General features: G+C 41.8%; 1 pseudogene; it reads right to left on the bottom strand.

Moving 5' to 3' along the window:
• Nucleotides 1–656: 656 nt before the first annotated feature.
• Nucleotides 657–2137, bottom strand: LOC123138258 (ribosomal protein S4, mitochondrial-like; annotated as a pseudogene).
• Nucleotides 2138–7369: the final 5232 nt, after the last annotated feature.

Genomic DNA, 7369 nt, shown 5'->3' on the forward strand with positions numbered 1-7369 from the left:
GAGTGGAGGCAGTAGGCTATTCTCGTTCTTAGCTTTATACGCCGAAACATGCCATTGCGTAGGCTCGTAGGCGTAATTCGTATTCGTATTTGTTATTGGCGTACGTAATTTCCTTACTACGTCTATCGCTCATAGGAATATCTCTAAATAGGAATCGTAGTCCTCGTATGTACATCTTTCGTATTGTGATAAAGCACCTATGCCGCTAGAAATAGTAGCGCCTTAAAGAAGGCGTTCCAGGTTCTTTTTCCCCTGGTTTGTATCAGAGCTGACCACTGATAATAGGCAAAATGAAACATTTGGTGTGTTTTAATTCATTCTCAATCTTGTTTCCCCTTGCGCTCCGAGGGAAATAAAGGGGAAATCACTGATTCATTTGGAGCTGTTTTCTAACTGACTCATTGACATGAGAGATTGGATGCGATGCGCCAGTCACTCGTACTACAGCGGACAAAGGTCACCGGCAAACGACCGTTCCACAATGGAACCTGGCACTACTGTTTGCCCTAAGGGCCGACCCACCTTTTCAGAGAAACAGACACATGACATCACTATATTACGCATTTTCGAGATAAGAAAGTGGAGAATGCACTCTTCCCTTTTTTTTACATTTTAAACTCATGTTCATGGTCTGTTTTATTCCCAATTGTTGCCCGTGTGAAAAGAAAGAAGAGAAATTGGGCCATGTTTCCCGAGAGAGACTGCCTTCTCTCAGGCCAGCAGTCTTATACTTATAGTCGACTGCTCTATGACGATCTGACCTCTTTCCTGGGCTCTGCTTGCTCGTCTACGCTCCGACCAATTCAGTCAAAATCGAAAAAACGATGTTTCCTTGAAAAAGTCTAAGAAATAGTAGTAGTAGTCAAAAAGTGCACTTTTTCCATATATTTCGATTTATAGGGATCCCTATCTTTATCTCTATCCACAGAGATACCTATCTATATAGAGAGAGATTTTTCTCAAAATTGATCTAGACTATCCTCTATCCGGATAGATATGTCCCTATGAGCGACTAGGCCGATCTTTTTTTATATGTTTTGGCCACGTCTGTTTCCGCTCCGAAGAGGAAGGTTTGGATCTTTCAATCTTATGTCGTGAGGGATGTGACCTATGTTACGTCCATAAGATACCACAGCTTTTAGTGTTCTATGATTCACCTCCGAATAATGAGTAGGTAGTTCGATCCTTTTGATTCTTATCTTCCTAGTAAACGGGGATCCGGAGCAATAGGTCGAATTACTATATAAAGAAGACTTTTCTACAAAAGGACTTATTGTTCGAGTAGGAAGATTTCGGTTTTTCTCCTTCCCTCTTTTCAATAAGAAGAAGTATTTGAAATGAAACAAATTCCTCTTCATTCTGTTGTGCTCAGCGAAGGAACTGCCTAAGCATACTTTTGCGGATCCAAACTTCTTTGTTCTTTCAAAGTCTTCTTCTTGCATATAAGAACGCAAGTTTTGCAATTCCTTGGATTTGAGTAGTAAGCGGCATCCCCTCTGAGTTGTGAGTAAGCGGAACCATTCTTTTTTTGTTCTTCTCCAGATTCTGGCCGGTAGGAATTTGCCTCTTCTTTTTCCAACTGATATGGCCGATAGGAATTTGCCTATGATTTTTCCAACTGATATGTCGATATAGAAAGATCTCCTTATTTCAAAACCGCGGGTTCTCGCGTCATTTTCTTTAAAAGATATTAGATCACCGTGGGAAACTTTCAAATGAGTAATGGTTACCAGTCCATTATTCAAACAAACCCTTCGATGACTTATCGGCTGCCTTGCTTGAGGAAGAGTGTCACTAAAATGGAGACGAACCGGAATCACGTCCGATCTTGTTTCTTGATTGAGTAAAAAAGGGATATATGAAGTTAGTTCTCTTCCTCTGTGCATCTCCCTTATGGGTAAATCCCCATAATAAAGAGACAACTTTCGTGTAGTTTGTGATTTGATGTTACTGTTTCGATTTTCTCTCCGAGAAAGATTTCTTTTAATGGATCTCCTCTTGTTCCTCAATCTTCGGAGAATACGGCGTTGGATTAGAGAAAGTTCTCTGTTCCGAACATTTCCTGGAAGTAGACGACACGTTTTAAATCTTAATGCTGGCATGGCATATTTCGTTGAATCAGTCTTTTTCGCCACATCGCGTATAAAGGGAATCGAACCCAACTCTTCCACGAACCCCCCACGAATGGCCCTCCCTTAATTCAATGAACTATGAGAATTCCTTTTTTCGTTTTTTTCTTTTCAATTCTCATAAGTCCTTGATATACTAGCAGAAACTCAATACTTGACCGACTGCGTCACAGTGCTCAGGTAAAGTGGCAGTGGTTGAAAGCGAGCGGAAACGTCAGTGTTTTCTGTGCGTTACGATAGTAGTGGTGAAAGAAAATCCAATTCAAATATCTCAACGTAAAAGGAAAATCGTTTCACTTTGAAAGGAAAGCTAGCTATATGAGATCGAAATCACTCTATCTACGATATTCATTGCACCATGATTGAAGGACAATGAGGGGCAGGTTATATTCCCTTTCTTCTGATCGATTGAGCTCAAAGGCAAAAGGCACTAAAGATGTTTAAGATGTTTCATCAGAATTTCTATTGACATCGACTCGTCCGAGAGATTAGCAAGCACCTCAGGGTTGTGAGAAATCCATCCCCAAAACCCAGAATTGGATCTATTGTTTTCACTTTCTTTCCCAAACAATGTATCTGTTGATACCAGAATTGCTTATATTGCTCGCCCTAAGATGGAAAATGCGATAGAACCCACTTTACATACCTCCATAGGAGGAGATCCCTTAGAAGAGAGTGAAACAGGCAGTACAACAATTCACAAGCCATAGAGAACGAAACTCGGAAGAAGATCTAGTTTCAAGTCAGCTAGGAAGACCTCTTTCTTAAATTAAAGGGAAGGGGTCCACATAAGCCCCAATTATTCCCTAGCTTGTTAATCCAACATATCAGTTGGCGTGTCTGAATAAGAAAGAGTTGGGCGATGGTTTTAGAAAACCCGAAACTAGCCATGCCCTAAAGAAAGTGAATTCCAATCTACGTGAATCATGAAAGAAGCAAAGCCGGTCAAAGAATCGATTATATGCCTTCTCTTTCCATAAGACCGATGGCCTTAGTAACGTAACGCACAGAAGGAATAGAAGACAGAGCGAGGGGATATGTCACGAGCAAAAGGGATGAACAACTACCCCTGTATACGTAGCTTTGTGTAACAGGGGGAACGACTGTTGAGTCAAAAAGCTGAGTGAGAAGGAAGCAAAGGATTGGTTGTGGCGGGATACGAAGTGCTCTGCTAAGCCAATACGAATGTTTACATACGAACCCACGCCAATACATATGAGTAGTAGGGGTATGGAAATTCTCATCAATTAAAGGTTAGGGCTCGGTTTCCGGTTGACTTTTCGAATCCTATCCTCTGTTTCTGGTTAAACCAATTAAATAGGAGTATCCACCCAACTTTCATATGCTGTTGTTCCTATACGCTAACGGGTTCATCTTTATAGGCAATGATTTCATTTGTATTCCAATTCGTACTTATACCCCATCGCTTTGTTTACCATCCCTATCGTCTCAAATAAGGTTTCCTAGCCTAGCCCATCTCGGTGTCAGCTACCGAAAGAGAAAATTGGTCTAAGGGCAGCATCTACTCGTTCATCGCTTGCCTCACATCGAAAGAGGCATGGCTTCTCTCTTCACTCACTCCCCTGTTTGCCAGCTTCAATAGCATGGAAGAAGGTGTTCAAAGAACATAGTTTCACATCTACATTTTCTCCATTTGATCTTGATCAATAATTCACTTATAGAAATAGAATAGAATAGAAATATCAAGAGAAACACTCTTCTTTCCGAAGATCCATTTCTAGTGGGACATCGTTCATAGGGAGCGCACATCCAATGCGCCCTCTACTCTTCACTCTTCACTCTTGTGCTCGATATCCTCTTCAACAAGGATTTGCGGCTCCAATCCCTTTATTTTTCCAAAGGTAAAAGATGGAACAGACCGAATCCAAGCCATATAATTGCTTGATGCTCAAGAGTGCTTAGTTGGAAAAGAGTTTTCTATGTCGTTCAAACTAATGCTCGATTTAGAATTCTATAACAAAAAAAAGAAACAATCAATTAATCTATCTCACCTATATTATGAAGCAGCTGCTAGGCCTGATAGCGAAGTGAGCTTTGTGACTTTTAGTAGGGTTGTATCGTCCATCTTCAACATTCATCCATAAGACTTATTTATTCGATTCATTGTATCTCGAACAGAGGTAAGTCCAGCTTCCTCCTCTTTTCTTTCTTTTTGTTAGTGGCTTTCTCTTTTTAGAAGTCGAACTCTAGACTTGGCAAAAGTCCTATCCTTTCTTGTAGCAGAGCTACGTCCTAATTGATTGTATCATGCTCTTTCGGGTCGAGGCACCTCTAATGTAATCTTTGTCCAGAGGAAGGAGGACTTTCACAGAAAAACAAAAGCTGTATGCCAAAAAGAGCCAATGTGAATTTAGGTTCAAAAGGATCAATAGCACATGACGAAGTTCAAGTGTCTTCTCTTCAAGAGAATAGAGCATAATTGTAGGATTATATGGATATCAGTGCTTTTATTCAATTCCCGAGGCACTCTTCAACGATTGAGGAGATTCCCGAGGCAGTCTTAGTGCTATCGTCAGGGTCACCAGCCGACTGTACCCCTTATTCTGGCTTAGCCTTGCTTAAACAGAAGAGGCTTGGTTAGCATCCTTTCTATCAGGTGCTGTTCTTTGCTACCAACAATTCTTTAAGTACGCGGTGAAGTAAATAATAGTGCACTTGCTGACAGTAGAACCCCCAAGAAATCTCACAGTATAGGCCGATATCTTTGTGCAATGTCATTTACAAGCTATGCTCCAAAGTCTTGGCAAATAGGCTGAGAGAAGTACTGGATGAGATCATTTCCGAGGACTTATTAAATAGGGGTGCTTTTTCTACGAATATAATCAATTCCATAATGCTATCCGCTTTGACGAAGCAAATCAGATGACGGGCGATCTACGCCTCGAAAAGGAGAAGAAGTGGTTCTCGATACTGAGCAAAAAGTCACTTTCGATGCAGAAAGTAGGAAACCAAGGAAGCAGGCATTGGCAAAGAGTGAATCTTTATCTGATCCTATAATGGCTCAATCCGATCCAACAACGGTACTTCCAAAGGCTCCTCGGCTAAGAAAAATAATAGTTGTATTGGCAAGGCATGAAAGGGATTTTCTAATGCTATCCGAAGACGAATCGGAATACGGAACCGGAAGCCGTAGCCCAGAACCTTTAGCTTGAGCGGAAGGGGAGGAAACCGGCTATTCGAACTGGCGGGTGGGTGGATACCCTAGTGCTTATTGCTTTGTCGGAGCAGGGGCGGAGAGGGATTCATTAGTTTGACAACACAAGGGTGTCATGTGGAGAAAGAGAATGGAACTATTCTCCGGGTACTGGTACCGCTTAAGCCCAAGCAAGTGAAGAAATCCTGTAAGATGGACTTGATTTACTTTCCTTTCCAAGACCTATACCATATGGTTTGGGTATACCACTATCACCTATCGAAATGAAACACTAACCTGCCCACGACCCCCTATACCGGATACCTTTGCTTTGAAACCAATGACTAGTAGAGGATTTCGAGGAACAACAGCAAAGGGAAGTAGGGATGGCCTTTCCTCGGATTAGTATTCAGATTTCGCTGGTCTTGCCAATGGTTGTTATTCAAAAGAAGGGTTCGCACCGGCAAAGAAGAATATATTTTCTAGTTGTAGCTTTCGAGGAGAAGAAGGATTGAATCAAAGGGACGAGCAAAGGCAAAGCAATGGCATGTTTGGAATTCCATAGAGGAATCCCCAAGCAAAGGCCAGGACGCTAACGCTAATGCTATTGATATTCCTAGCGCTTGTTTTCGTAGGATGCCGAGGACTCTTGCTTGAATACAACTAGAGAATTCTCAAAAGAATACGACTAGCTCTTTACCGCGGGGATGCGTTGAGAGGAATCAATTGTTTAACCCGGTGACCGGATAGGAGCCGTGACTGTGTGGGTAGCATTATCAAAAGAAGGAAATTCGCAGCGCTCTAAATTTCTCTATTTTGATTCTTTTTTAGGGATTGCGCCGTTACTGTACCTGCTTTCGCTATTGCTGTTCCGCTTTGCCGTTATCCGTCCCTTTGTTAGCATAATAGGAGGGTGCCTTTTTAGTGCAAGACGATGAAATAACAACCTAAGCTTATCGGCATTAGCAAATTGAGAAATCGAATAGATCCCCAGCCGTTGGATAGGAGCACTGCCGTTACCGTGCTTAGAATTGATGAAATTGGATTTCTTACAAAACCCAGGATCTTCCTATTCGTAGTTTTCTTACAAAACCCAGGATCTTCCTATTTGTAGGTGGTATACAGCTACCCCTATCCCTATTGTTTTGATACATGGCGTATTGGCTTTTCGTTTTTCTAGCTAAAGATCCATCTTTCCTGGATTAGTGATTACTTCAATCCATACCCCTATGGAATAACAAAAAGCAAGGGCAGAGGGACCTGGATCCGGAACCATACAATAATTCGTAGGAACCCACACCGGATAGAGGGCCGTCCCTTCCTCTTAAGAGGTGTAATTCTGTTTGGGGATGACATTAGATAATCCGAATCGTAGTCCTCGCGGGAATGGTCGCAAAATGCGAAGGAGTTTTGTTGTCGAAGCTGGGGATCTAGATAGGTACCGATCTCGGTGGGGATTTTCCTATTTTTTCTATGGAATTTGTTTCATTCCTTTCATGCACAGATGAACCTTCCGAGCTTTGGAAGTACCTTTGCCCTGGAGGATTGTCCCGTGATTGAGGGATTTCTCTACAACTATTGCGATTAAAGACATATGCAAATCCGAAACAGGGAAGTACGAAACTAAAGGGACTTTCTCTCGATGAACTCCCTAGTTCCTATGTTTGCTTTGAGGCAGTGCTAATTGCTAATGTGTGAACTATCACTATAGAAAAATAGATTGGAATCACTTCTAACATCAAAGATAGGAAAATCTGGCCTATTGGGTGCCGATCCACTCGATCCTATGCTATGCATTTGTGACCAATAGAGGTAAGATCATGAATACAAGATGGCGATGAGTCATGCCAAGTTTGGGGAGTGTTGCTCGTACCCTCATTGCATGTTTTCAAATAGGGCATACTGCCTGTGATTTACTATTGAAAAACAAGTCGACAGGAGAACCCGAGTGCAACCAGATAAGAGTTCGCTTTCGAAAGACGACAATGGCAAGTCTCAATCAACTGTCATTAGATCAATAGTAAACAGGAGATTGCTTTGCGTATCACGGATCGAGCACACAATAGAATGCTCGAACTACACTCTC

Source organism: Triticum aestivum, chromosome 6B (genome assembly GCF_018294505.1).
Source record: "Triticum aestivum cultivar Chinese Spring chromosome 6B, IWGSC CS RefSeq v2.1, whole genome shotgun sequence".
NCBI classification, from domain to species: Eukaryota; Viridiplantae; Streptophyta; class Magnoliopsida; order Poales; family Poaceae; genus Triticum; species Triticum aestivum.